The sequence below is a fragment of the Belonocnema kinseyi genome, chromosome 10, assembly GCF_010883055.1.
Source record: "Belonocnema kinseyi isolate 2016_QV_RU_SX_M_011 chromosome 10, B_treatae_v1, whole genome shotgun sequence".
NCBI lineage: Eukaryota > Metazoa > Arthropoda > Insecta > Hymenoptera > Cynipidae > Belonocnema > Belonocnema kinseyi.
In genome coordinates, this window is record NC_046666.1 from 114951771 (window position 1) to 114966641 (window position 14871).

The following is a 14871-nucleotide window of genomic DNA, read 5'->3' on the forward strand; positions in this document are numbered from 1 at the left end:
CATAAAGCATGAAGGACTATACTGACCTCTATATGAAAAAAATTACAGCATTCGCATTTACCGATTGCTAGTAATCGTGACCACGCTCTTATTTAACCGACTGTAATTAGTGCCTTTATGTACATTGATAACTCTTAAAATGTACAGCAAAAACTATAAACATAGAAGTTTATATCAAATTTTAGAAATAATATGGCATTTTAAAATGCAACTGCTTGTTGGCTCCAAGATATTATTAACCTTTTTACCATCTCAAAACTTATAAGTTATCGTCAAAACATTATAAACTTTCAATGACAAGTACTACGATACACCTAGAAAAAATACTTGATTACGGCCACTATGAAAAGTATCAGAATTTTGCAAGAAACAGAGAATTAACTGATATTTAATAAGAGAGAACAGAGACTGAGAAAAATCATGGAATCGAGGCATAACGAATGGTACAGGGTAGTGAGAAACCAGAATATTTGAGAAAGGTAAAAAAGGAGAGTAAATGGAACGTTATACGATTTAGGATTGATAAATAAATCAGCAAGCATATGTAATGGATAGATGAAGGGAAAGATCGTGCAGAATTTGCCATTGCAGTTGGAATCCTGGGGACATATTTTACAGAGATGCACTGGAAAGGAAACTGGTAGTGAGATTTCGGATGACAAGAGTCAGGTGGAACTTGGACGGCAATAGAAAAGGGACAGGCTGGATGATGAGGCTGGAAGAGAGTAAAGAATGTAAGGGTTGTAATAGGGAAAGGCTGAAAGGATATTAAATTTAGAAACAATGTATTGAAATTTAAAAAAATTAATCAATTAAACTATTTTTATTTACTCAACGTAATAAAATTTAATTTAATTAAGGTGATTTCAATTTTAATGTCAAATTAAAAAAATTCATACACATATATGCGAGAATTTTAAAATCATTTATATTGGATTCGCCATTTTTTTTACTCAAAAGACTTTTGATATTAAGTCAGCTATAAAGAAGAAAGCCTTATACTAAGTTTTATATAAATTCGACGAAATAGTGACTTTCAGCCGCAGCATTACAACTGCCATTTTGAACAAAGGAAGTATGTTGCTGTAAATCGTCAAAATGTTATATTTCACTTCGTTCCCTATAACAGAGTATTTTTTCATATAATTTCAGTATTCACTATTATTTGAACTTTAACAGTCCTGAAAATAAAATAAATGGTTCGACACTTACCTATTGATTATATATTTCAAAGTATACGGTTAACCTTCATACATTGCCAGTTTGTCATTTTACCTGAATTTTCAACTTCACAGGTCTAACAATAAAAAAGAATTTGTTAATGATCATAAAAAGTTGGTTTTAACTACATTTATTACTATCATAATACAAATTGTTCGATCTGTTTTTTCCACGAAGATCCTCTCGAAAACGGTAACCTGGTTCCAAGAGTGGGGGTAATCTGTAAAAATATAATTTAACATGTACGAATTACTTTAACTCAAAAAATTCTTTAGAGTATTGATGTTATTTTTCCGACCAGGGTAATTTATTAATTAATTTCTGGTGTTAGATTTTGCCGTTACCGGTCAAATAATTTTTCGGAGAAACGAATTATTTGAACAGTAAACGGTAAAATCTCACATCAGAAATGATTTGATAAATTACCCTGATTTACAAAATAACATCAATACTCTAATTACATTCAGATGCGGTGAAAATTCAACGAATCTGAAAAAATATCGAGTATCGTCAATAAAGTCATTAAGAGTGTAATTTCATCACTATTCATATTCACAGAAAAAAATCTCAGAAAATTGAATGGTGTGGAAAGATAATCATTCGCACAATTCTGCACGGGCTGAGTTAACACAGTTCTTCGCAGTCCACAGGTCGTGGGCCGGGATTTTTGGAGGCCCTTTTGTGACACAAAAGACTGTAAACCCAAAACTGGCCGCGTCGGGTTCAACGAACTACGGACCGAGCTGGACTTAGATTTACAGGCATTTGTTTCATAAACGAGCTGACAAAAAGCCTAGCCCACTGCCCTAGGACTGGACGGGGCTGAGCTCACTTGGTCCGTGCAGGACTTTGACCTGTCGAAAACTATAGATTGAAGATCGTGGTGTCCACATGGCTCATCTGCAAAAATAGTAAAAATCTTGAAGAATTGACATCTTCAGTCAAGAAATAATAGGAAGTAAATAATTTAATTCATGTTCAGAATTCAAGATATCCGTATTATCATTAGACCGGTAGACGATCGATCATAAGCAGAGATTTTTCACATACTGTGAAACAGAAAGCACATATGCCGACCAAAGTTTTCCTAACAAATTCAAAATATATTGACGGTCATTCGAAAAAGGTGACATTTTTACTTATGTTTCTAAAATATTCTGTAAAAATAAGAAATTGATGAAAAGAAGAGATCAGATTGTTTACGCCACTGATCGTGGCTATTGACGTGGCTTAACAGGCTCTGGTATTTTTGCTTAACATTTTTTGTATAAAGGCGAGTTTTGCATACATTTTTTGTAACAAATAAGCTAGAAGCAGTTGTGTTCCGGATTTTTATAAGTGGTTTGAACGGTTTCTTCAGGTAGTTGGAATCTGTGAACTTTTTATCCGCGTCAGACTATTATTATGCGAAAAATGTAGCATTTTAGTGCACAATGGATGCATGAAGGAAGGAGACAAGGTAAAAAAGGGCCTTAAGAAGTAGTTTTGCGATGCGTGCTCAACTTTGGCTTCGAACGAAATCGCTCGACAAGAAAGAAAAAGTTTTTCTGCATTAAAGACAACGGAGACTGTTATTGATAATGTTAACAGGCCAGGGACACCCGCAGCAACTCTGGAGCCGGGGTCAATGAGGCCATAATAAAATCAGTAACGGAAGTTCAAGAGGCTTCCCTTCAGCATATGGCTGCGTTATTTGAAAAGTTTCAGAGTAAATTAGATACCTTAATTAATAGTATCAAGGACATTATACAAAACTCTCGCCGTATCCCTGCGGTTAAGACGACTATTGCGTCCAATGTCTTTGATATTCGATAACTTCAAGAAGTTGCAAAGAAAAAAAAGTTGCAAGCCAATCAAAATAGATTGTCTTCCCAGCTGGCGCACTTGGGGCGAAAATGTAATTTGATGGAGCAGGCTCCTCTAGCTAATGTCGTAGAAATTCATGGTTTGCCTTTTAAGCAGGGCGAGGACCTTCCAACCGTCATGAATCAAGTTTTGACCGCTTCGATTTTGACGCATCGTATTGAGAAACGTAAGAAAAAACGAAATTTTTCTACTAAAATATTGGCTGATCTGGTGGGAGGAATGCATCTTTTGCATCAGAGAAACTTTAACAAAATACAATGGTATGACATATAGGAGGCCACAATTTTTAAAAGAGCTAGGAAGATGAAGTATTTATGCATTTCTGGTAGCAAGGTCTTCTACCGTAAGTAGGAAGGGTTGAAGATAATTATACTTTCTCATCTTCACGATCTTGATGGATTTCGCTAGCAATCACTCTATGTGCGTCGGATCATTTTTAAGGACAATATCGTCATGTCAAGTAAATATTCTGTTTTATAGAACTTTATTTTAGTTTCGTATTACTCTTTTTGTATTATCATCTGGAAAGAAATCTTTCACACTTTACAAAGTGGTATATTGCGTTTTTGAGACTATCTTTTATTTTATTTAATTTTTTCAAATTCAGGGTATGGCTTTTCGGTATTTACTACGAGCGTTGTTTTTTGAAAAATAATAACATATATCGGGATTTGAACTGTTCATTCATCTCATGGCCAAGTTAAGCTTTTGCCACATTAATGCTCAGTCTCTTTCAGGGCATTTCCTTAAGTTTTAACATTATTTTATTACGTGTTCACTGTCCATACTATATCATTGCTGTTGCTGATTTTTTTAATGTGAAAGTACTCTATAAAATAAGACGATTCACAAAGTTTCAGCCCATTCGGTAAAAATGGGAAAATTTGATAGCCTTTGGAAGTTCGAAATTTTGAAAAAAAGCGCCATACTCTAAAAATTCTAGAAACCTTAAGTTTCGATCAATTTTGATCTATAAGATCGCATTTTTTTCTTTATTACTCCGGGTTTAATTAAAAAATTTGTCCTAATGCTTTCACGTAATTGCAGCGCGTATACGGAGCATTAGGTACTTGCAATTTTTCGAAAAAATGAGGGCATACTCCGGATGCCATTGTAACGTTAATTAGATAATGTGGATGATCCACAACATCGTAATTTGTTCGTCTTGATGGCAGCTTTCACTATGTTTTTAGATTTTTTTAATTTCGCCCAATACAAGCTGAGATATGTGAATTTTAAAATGGCGCTTTTTCGAAAATAGTCCATACTGATACCCCAAGATCTTTTTTCTGGCAGCATCGATTTTCACGAAAGTTGCACAAAATAATCTTCAAACATCCCTAAACAAAACACAAAAATACCTGCTCCATATATATAATGCTCCGTACACACGCTGCAATTGCGTAAAAGTATTAGGAGAAATTTTTTAATAAAAGTTGGAGTAATGAAGAAAAAAATACGACCTTGTGGATCAAAATTGATCAAGACTGAAGGGTTCTAAAATTTTTCCAAAATGGCGCTTTTTTTTTAAATTTCGAACTTCCAAGGGCTGTCAAATTTTTCCATTTTTACCGAATGGGCTGAAACTTGGTGAATCGTCTTCTTTTATAGAGTGCTTTCAGATAAAAAATCAGCGGCGAAATCCGAGATATGCGTGCGCAGCGATTTCATGAATTTCGCTGACCTGACTCATATATATATATATATAATTAAAAATTTGTCATACGGACAACCGCAGGATTTCGCCGGGAGCGGGTGCTAATCTGGAAAATTGCACCCGCTCCCAGCGAAATCGCGGTAAAATTTCAGCCACAACCACGTCTCACGACCGTGAGATAGGTGGTTACAGTCTGTAAAGGAATCAATACGACGATCCAGCAAAAGACTCGTGCACTCTAAGAACACGGAGCGACCCAAGGACAACCGCCTTCTGCATTTTTCCCGCAAGTGTTTTAGCATATTGTTGACACGCAGGGATGCTTTTTAGGCCATTAGCAAGTGAAAGCTTGGCACCTCCAAGAGCGCCGATAATAAGGACGATTAGTTTAACAGAATATTCCGGGTACAATCGTTGCAACTCCCTTATAAGGTCTCGATACCTCTCTTTCTTTTCATTCTCCTTGGTTATGATGTTTTTGTCAGCTGGAGATTCAGAAACAAATTTAAATTCAAACACCACTGTAACTCAACATTTAAAATCTGTCATTTACTCCGCGGGACTTTTTAAATAGAAAGGAATCTCATGATAAAAATTTCTCTGCTAATGACTTCCTCACCACATTCATATTGAAGTCCATTCCGACACAACTGTCAACTTTCTCCTTCAATTTGCCTTTACAAACTTTCAATTAATATGATTGATTTTATGCTTGTGGGACACTGTATCTCATGTTGGACGCGAAAAAAGTCGGCAAGTTACGTGCCGCTCTCTTCAAATTGATAGTCCACGGTGTACGGAAATAGTTTTCTGGAGGAGGCCACTATATTACTTTCTATTCTGCTTCAGATTTCTGATTTTACCTTTCACCTAAATTAAACTTTTATTTCGTAGATAGACTAAGGGGCGGGATGTTAACACTTTTTAATACTATAGGATTTATTTTAGTTGTAATGTAAAATGGGGTTTCTAGTTTAAAAATGTTTACCATTTCTAATCAAGTTTATGGTTCATAGATGATTGTCCCGCTCCCTTTACTATTCTATGTGGTAAATTCTCTCAGGGTCTGTCGCTCCAAACCTCTCGACTGTTGCGGGGTAGCAATAGCAGTGGAAGTGTGGTGTCTCGTTCGGTCGGCTACGTGGCTTCCCAATTTTTGGGTTCAATTTCTACTTTCGTGTAGCATAATTGCAACTCTCTTGGGTAAGGTGAGTATAACGCACTATATACTTTGAATTGAATATAATAACTCTTCAAGTTTTCCAAACGTTGTCTCTTGTTCTGGTTTTTAACTCTTACTGAGACAAGTCGTGGAAAAGCCAAATTAAAACAGAATTTTCATTAGATCATTCTCGCGATAAATTGAAGAGCGACAGTGCAAGCGGACGTAAGTAACAAATTTCATTCATATGCTTTTTGTATCTTAGATATGTACTTTTAAGGGGATTTTGCTTATTTTATAGTAGTTTTCTCCGAAATAATAACTCCTTTTAGGACGTTGCTTTCACGGTTTGATGGAACTGCAAAAGTACTCAAAAGTTATTTTTTTTTTTTCAATAAATTGGAAACGCTTGTTACATTCTAGGTAATACTTTTATGGTTCGGCAGAGGAAAAAAACTAGTTGAACGTACTTTCTTACCTTGACAAATAATTAAACCACAAAATGATTTCAGTAACCCAGATGCAATTTTCCTAGAGAGGCGCTCTGTCACGTTCACAAGGTTTTTTTTGGAGATGGTTTCTTTTTTCATGGCGTTCCTTTCACGAATTCAATATGACTAAGTAATGGCTTTAAACCTTGGCTGATGTGTTTTTAACCCTTTCTTTACGAGCGCCGGATATATGCGGCACCCACGCGTTGACTTCTGTGTGTGTCTGCAGTGCGTTTTGTTATCGTATGATGCTGCTATCTTAGAAACGAAGCGTCACCCAATCGGATGCGCACTGTTAATTCAATGCCCCTCTTACTGATTCCTTGCTATCCCGCAAGCGTCTTACGCTGGACACTTCTGATGATCAGTGATTAATATTTAACCGGCGTGCAATATGCAATTATATTGACCCGCATTGGATTAATCCTACTAAGAGTATGTTTTGAACGCTCGTATTATATTCTGCACGTTGAAATAAGTTTTTTTGTTTTTTTTTTAATTCGCGAGTAAAGTATTTGTCTGGTACAAAAGTACAACATTATAACAACAAATAAAGTGTGCAAAATGCACACTTTTTGGCGCGGTACCGCATTCAGTGGAGTTATTCTGACGGAGCGAACTGTCGTAACGAAAGGGTTAACAATTAAAAAATAAAACTATATAACGTTTTCTGAGTCAGATCTACGGATTTTTTGGGATGCGCTGTTGCGTTTCCAGGATTTTTCTCGGACACGGGCTCCCAATAGAACCGCGGTAAATCGCATCTATGGCCAAGTCTCACGAACGTGAGATGAGATAGGTAATCGCAGGGTACGATAAGATCACAAAGACAGGTCAGCGAAACCTTTGTCTGTACGGAGAACACGGAGCGACCCAAGAATTACAGCTTTCTATGTCCATTTCGTAAGTGCCTCGACATATATTTGGCATGCGGATTTGGTTTGAAGGTAACGAACCAGTGACAGTTTTGCAACTTCGAGAGCACCGATCACTAGGACAATTACTTTGACCGAAAATTTAGGGTACAGTCGTTGCAGGTCCCTTTTAAGGTCTTGATACCCCTCCTGATTTCCCCTATCCCTTCCAGTGATGTTGTATTCAGCCAGAGTCGAGAATTAGATCACGAATATAATTCGTTTTTCCAAGTTCTGGAGTACAATGTCAGGCCTTGAAGGTACAATGAAGACTGCAGTCTGAAAATCTTGATTTCAGACAATTTGGTACTGTTCGTTTTGGACAATTGAGTTTATCTTCTTCGGAGCATTCGGTAGGGCAGGGTCCCCGCCAACAGTGTAAGAGCGATAAGGGTGGTGGTAGGGCACTTTAAGGCCGCTTTATGCCTGTAGAGATACGTCTTTCCCGTGTGAGTTTCTACTGAATAATGTTACAGAAATGAATAAGCAGTCCCAGCCAATTGCGCAGGGATGCGTACAAGATGCCGCATGCACACTCTGTGGTATCGGAAACAACCCAAGCTTCCGCAAGTATCGCAGACTCCTTTGCGAAATCAAGCTGTCTACCTCTCGCAAACTGGATATCAACCGACAGTGCTTCCCCAGCCTGTGAATTGAAAAGTCACAGAGGAAAGAAGGTAGCGACATTAGGATCAACCACAAAAAGTAGACACCCCCTGCGAGAGGATAGCTATTTCAGGACATGGAGGAACATAAGCATCCATATTCCTCTTAATCTCCAAGATCTGGCTGAAATGGATGCCTTCCTTCGTGAGGATATCTTGGACGCGTCCGACATCTGGACCATGAATTGCTCTATTTATGGTGCGTCGAAAGCTTTAGCTGACTCAAAGCGAAGGTGAAAGCCAACAACGGATCAGTAGACCATTTATGAAAAGGGCCTGAAAGTGTGCTCACGAACTCAGGATCTGGCATCACACACTAAGGTTATTCTTGTCACACTTAATCATGTCAGAGGGGTCACGATGTAACCTTGAAAGACGCCTCTCTGAAAGGTGACGCTGTTCTTAGTCACGTGATAATTTCCAGATGAGACAGAAAATCTTGTTTTTTAGGGGCATATCGATTTCTCTATGAACCTCACTGAGTGTGAATAGAATTTTAAGCTTTCTAACAGGCAGATGATAAATCTATGAATGATGGAATCGAAAGCTACACCTTTTTTCAAGCCACGTTGTTCGTGCAACGTTGTTTGGACAAATCGACTTTCTTTGGTAGGAGTATTGTATGTGTTACGACCAGCCACTACAAAATAGGCATCTATGACTTTAAATATGAGGCGAAGATTCGGGCCTGATGTTGATGTGTAGAAGTAAACTTCTTCCACTAAAAGTTCTTGACTTAATCTGGTCCTGCAGCGGAAAAGTTTCTTGTAGCCCTAAGTGCTTTCCTCACATCTTCGTTACTAATTGATGGATATTCCTCCTCATATATTATCGTAAATCTACTTGAACCCGATGATAGTCTTAGCAATATCCTATAATTTCAGTTTTTGGAGCTTGTAAACCTCTCTTTAAAAACTCTGCACTTCATCGGGCTTGGGTGAATTTTTGACAAAAAGAGAGGTCGCCGAATACGTGCGATAGGTCAGCAAGAAAAAGTTTGTTCTTTCTAACCCACCCCTCTTATTCTGTATTCTCATGGTTGCATCACATCACACCCATATTTAGTCAACATGTACTGCTTGATTTTCAACAGCTTTCACTTGTTCGGTGTGTAATGGTAGATCATCAGTTCATTAGGGAACTTGCCGACCCTTACCGTGAAGAACAGTTAATAACATTTTTGGTCCTTCGAGTCGGACATGAGAGTGAAAAGAAGAACTAACTCTAAAAGTGAAAAAGTTCGCGTTAAAAACGAGTTAGAAAAGTTCGCGAGGGCTAACTGTCAGTTACAGTCCAATCACCTGTCACTAGCTTTCTTTCTACTTCTCCGTGGCCATATGAAGAATTGAAGTTGCGTTCAGCGAAGTCTCCAGCAGTCTCTTGTGCATTACGCAAGGACAGTCTTATTATGATTGAAGTTAACACGTAAAGTTACTTTGCTTATACTGTTATATTTCTGTTTTCGTGACAGCATCAATATTAATGTTATAATACTTAATTCGTACACTGAATTTGCTGGCCTTTCAGCTTAGTGTATTTTAAAAATGATTTGTTAACATAAATATTTAACATTAGTGCTGAACGACATACTAGTGAACTTATAAGTCTAAAAATAAATTAAGAAAATTATATTTAGGTGAGGGTCAGTTTACGTCAGGAATATCAGGATCTGAAAGTGGTTGTTCGATTTTAACTCAACTTTGTAAAATCATAGTGTTATATAAGATACATTTAGTGTCCAAAGGATTTTTTAAAATTTTCAAAATTACGGCAGTTACGCCATGGTGAATTTTGGTATCACATTTTTTTAAATCTCTATATTTCTGAAACCATTAAACGAATTTTAATAAAAATTGTAGGTGTTATAGATAAAAGTATACGCTTTAAATTCATTTTTTTAATTTGGTCAAAAAAATTAGATGATTTGTTATTAACGCGCATTCGCACTTTGGAAGCGATTTAACTATCAAAATCAAAACTGTCGGAAAAGGGTAAGAATAATAAAGGGCATTCAGTTAAAGGTCACAATGCTTCAACTAACTCTAAATGTTTAATGTGCAAAGAGATTATTTCTTTAAATGTAAACAATTTAGAGAAGTCTCGATTTATCAACACAAAGAACATGTTCTGCGACATAACTGTTGTTTTAACTGTCTGACACTAGGTCATAAACCTTACAACTGTTCTAGCAAGTATACATGTGGTCAGTGCCATCGTAAGCATAACACGTTGCTACATTTTGAATTTTAATCCAATCCAAACTTTAGTTCTACAACGCCGGTATTGACTGCTCCTAACTTTGAGAGTTTCCAAGTTCGAATCCAGGTTTCGGTGAAATATTTAAATTGAAACGAAACAAAATATTCCGTTAATTAATCCAGTTACTTTTATTGGTGGTAGGTCTTCTTTGTATTGATACAGTTTCCACAGTAATTGCTCTATGGATGACAAGTGATAATTTATGTTGAAGCTGTATGAAGATAAAGAAGATCTATCTCCAATGAAAGTAAGTGGATTAATGAACAGAACACACTGTTTCTTTTCAATTTAAACATTTCACCGAAACTTGGATTGGAACTTGGAAACTCGCAAAGTGATATTTAGCGAATATAAAGGTGTGGATATCTGCGATTCAAGAATGCTGTACATCTCTCAAAAACATACATTTTAATAATTTTCGATTTATATATAGATAGAATATTTAACACTCATATTTTTAAACCTATTTTTTATTTAATCTTATTTCAATAATGGCTTTAGTGAGCTTTTGTCACATTTCAACTAGCAAACTGCTAATTCATTTATTAAAGCTTATTATTCGAATTTGATAACACTTTTTAATTAGCTACACTTTTGTATGGACTTCAAAGCCTCCATTCGTACTACAATTATTGACCGATTATCATAAATATTTTTTTCTCTTTCTCCCAATTATATGAAGAAAACTAATTCTTGTAATTAAATTGAATCCAGCCATCCTTTGAAGTGTTAGTTTTCGTAAACGGCATAAATTTCATGTCAATGAAAGGATATTTCGTTGCGCATGGTTCGAAACGTTACGACGTATCCGGCTACACTTTCGTGTGCACTTTAAAATTTCTATTATTACTGCAAATGTTAACCGATTTTCATAAATCTTGTTTTTACTTTCTTCCAATTATATGAATAAACTAATTCTCCTAATTAAAATTGAATCAATCTATGCTTTCATACTTTGATTTTTTGTAACTAATCTGCATCTCATAACAATGAAAGGGTCATTATTTATGAGCTATTCGACGGGCCATTCTATGCGGCCCAGGGTGCCTGTCTCTTGAGTTTCACGAGAGTCGATGAGAATGCTGCGATAATCCACACTGAGTGTTACTGCCATTTTTCTCTATTGTTCTCTATTTTTTCATTATTAAACAAAATATAAACATTTTTTCTAAAAACCGGCGCTGTTCAGAAAAACAGACCAATATTTAGATGCCGTATGCAAAAAAGCAAAACAAAATATTCAAAATTTCGGCTTTAAAATGGAATCCCGTTTTGTCAGTCTAATAAATCCCCTTAATATTTTCATTTGCGGCGTGGGAGGTCAGATGATAGGTGCCGCAAAAAAGTTAGCTCAAGTATTACTTTTACCAAAGATGGGTACGATCGAACCAATATTTATGCAGGCATTAGTATTATTACATTCAACGACTTACACTCCATATGTAAGACTGGGAGGAAGAATTAAAAGGGAACTAAAAGAACATTCGTTAGCAGACTATGATCCATATGGCTCAGAACCTATAGATATCATTCTAGGAGCGGATAACCTAGGAAGTCATTCACGACGACTTGCTTAGGTGCTGAGAAATGGAGGAACCTCCATCCAGATCGATTTTGACTGCTGATGAAATGAGTTGTGAACAGCATTTTGTTTCGATTTATCAATGGCCCTCCGATAGACACTGGCAATTCCTTAAATAGAGAAAAATTATTTTCAAGGACAGAAAGTGATCCTTTGCACAAGGATTCAGCTTTCTTCTGTCAATTCACAGATTTTTCAACCGAATGTGAACACTTAGGTCACATGGAACGCGTTCAGGATTTTTCGGAAGTTGATTCCCCATCATCCTATCCTTAAGTATGATGGTTCTACTTATTTAAGAGTAGTATTTAATGCCGCCAGTTCGACATCCAATAACACATCCTTCATTGCGCATCTTCACATCGGGCTTAAAACTCTCACGGATTTTATCTCCATTATAATACCCTGGCGATTTGGTCGCTTCGTGTTTGTCGCCGACATGGAGAACATTTGTTGAAAGATTATAGTTGATCACATGATAGAATATATCAAGGTATAGTTTGGTATTCCTCTAAACAAAAGGTAGAGGCTTGGAATTTAAATACGGTCACATAGGTACTGTTTGCGCTCCTTACATCGCTAACAGAGTAATTAAACAGTTAGCAAATGATGAAGGTTCTAATTTTCATGCAGCCAAATCAGTTCTTGAAAATAAAATTTATGTACATGATATTCTTTTTGACACTGATGAAATTAACGAACCTCGAAAATTAAGAACCCAAGTCATTCATCTTTTTGAAAAGGGTTGTTTTTATTTAAGAAAATGAGCAAGTAATAATGCATTATTATTCTAAGACTGTCCCTTAGGAAATCATGAGCGAGCATATTATTTTCTTATGGGTGAGGACATTAAACTGAAAGTTTTTCGTTTGCAATGGGATTCTACATCCGATGTTTTTCGATTTAAGGTTGACTCCCGACCTATGAAATCTCCGTATAAGCGCCTAATTCTTTCTGTTATGGCCAAGTTATATGATCCACTCGGCTGGCTATCTTCGGTAGTAACAATCACTAAGTGCATAATGCAACAGTTTTGATTTCAAAAAATGCAGTGGGATGAGCCATTACCCACAGACTTAGAGGAACATTGATTCAAATATTATCAGAGTCTTGCGCAACTCAAAGTTATTAGGATACCGCGATGGACTGGACAAGGCGCTGATAATTTAGGATGCGAACTATATGGCTTTTCTGACGTTTCGAGCAGAGTCTATGCAGCAGTTGTGTATCCCCGTATTTTTCAGGAGGACGGAAGTGTACAAGTTACCTTATTGACTGTAAAATCTAGTGTAGCTCCGATTCTTCCAGTAATTATACCTAGACTTGAATTATGCGGAGCTCAATTATTAGCTAAGACTTTGCATTTTGTTACCACAACAATAGATCTTAAAAATATTCCTTTTTACTGCCACTCTGATGCTCCAGTGGTTTTAGCTTGGCTTACAGAGCATTCGTCTACCTGTCATACCTTTGTATCCAATCGAGTGGCTCACATTCAAGAGCTTATTCCAAATTCCAAGTAGAGACATGTTCCCACCAAGGACAATCCCGCTGATTGTGCTTCCAGGGGTATTTTTCCAGGGGAGTTAAAGGATCATCCCTTATGGTGGCATGGTCGACACTGGACGCGACTCTTCGATTTGGCTAATAGGATATCGTCTTGGCCAAAATTGTTAAGAATGACTGCTTACTGTACTCGATTTATCACGGTCTTCCTAATCAAAATCGGAAGGTTACCGAAATCTGCCTTCCAGCATAAAACTTTGTTTCTTTCGCTAGATAAAATTCATCAAGGTTCCTCATACTGGGTTCGGCGAATTCAGAAAGAAAACTTCGATCCTGAGTTGCTCGCTCTTGAACGCCACGATAAAATAAAATTAAGTTAGTCGTTGAAGACAGTGCACCCGTTTCTATATGCATCCAGTGTAATACGATTGGGAGGGCGTTTACGTAAAGCTCCAATTAGTTACAATGAGAAGCTTACTATTATTTTACAACGTCACCGAATAAGTGAGCGTATTTCCCAACATGCTCACACTAGGTCACTTCCTGGTGGTAAACAGCTTTCATTGCGTAAGCTGCGTTAAAGATTTTGGGTTTTGGGAGCTCGTACGCTCGTTAAAAGGTTGATTAAAGCCAGTGTTTCATGCGTGCGTCAGCGCCCTACTATTTTACAGTAGCTTATGGGTAGAATACTGCGGTCGACTACGCAGGCCTTTTCAACGTACGCGTATCTCCAGACAGAGGGCAAAAAGCTACAAGGGTTACGTCGCCTTATTCGTTTGCTGCGTAACATGGGCGATAAATTTGGAGCTTGTTTCAGAATATACTTTTGAAGCTTCTTTAGCCACTTAACATCGCTTTACAAATCGCCGAAGATTGCCGCTGCACATTTACAGCGAAAATGCTACCACATTTCAGGGCGCTGAAAAGGCGCTACGCAATATTCTTTTGAAAATACGTAATGATAGGGATTTGCAGAGTCAGCCTGCTACTCAAGGAACTCCTTGGCACTTTATTCCGCCCGCTGATGCCGCTTACATCTAAAGCCTCTAATAACCGTGCCCATGCAATAAAGTTGTTAAGGGGGAACACCACTGTGACTGGTCCAAAACATCGATTTTTTTGCATTATCTTAAAGTACATATATAATTAAAAATTTGTCATAAGGACAACCGCAGGATTTCGCCGGGAGCGGGTGCTAATCTGAAAAATTGCACCCGCCTCCAGCGAAATCGCGGTAAAATTTCAGCCATAACCACGTCTCACAACCGTGAGATAGGTGGTTACAGTCTGTAAAGGAATCAATACGACGATCCAGCAAAAGCCTCGTGGACCCTAAGAACACGGAGCGACCCAAGGACAACCGCCTTCTGCATTTTTCCCACAAGTGTTCTAGCATATTGTTGACACGCAGGGATGCTTTTTAGGCTATTAACAAGTGAAAGCTTTGCACCTCCAAGAGCGCCGATGATAAGGACGATCAGTTTAACAGAATATTCAGGGTACAATCGTTGCAACTCCCTTATAAGGTCTCGATACCTCTCTTTCTTT

At 37.3% G+C, this 14871-nt stretch overlaps 1 protein-coding gene across 2 annotated transcripts in view; it reads right to left on the minus strand.

The window, feature by feature from the left end:
• Positions 1–1335: 1335 nt before the first annotated feature.
• The window catches only part of LOC117182365 (UDP-N-acetylglucosamine--dolichyl-phosphate N-acetylglucosaminephosphotransferase), a 174950-nt gene continuing 161414 nt past the window's right edge, over positions 1336–14871 (minus strand). For both annotated transcript variants that reach the window (XM_033375561.1, XM_033375560.1), the window contains exon 8: positions 1336–1441. The gene's annotated coding sequence lies outside the window, so the exon portion shown is untranslated. The remainder of the gene's footprint in view (positions 1442–14871) is intronic.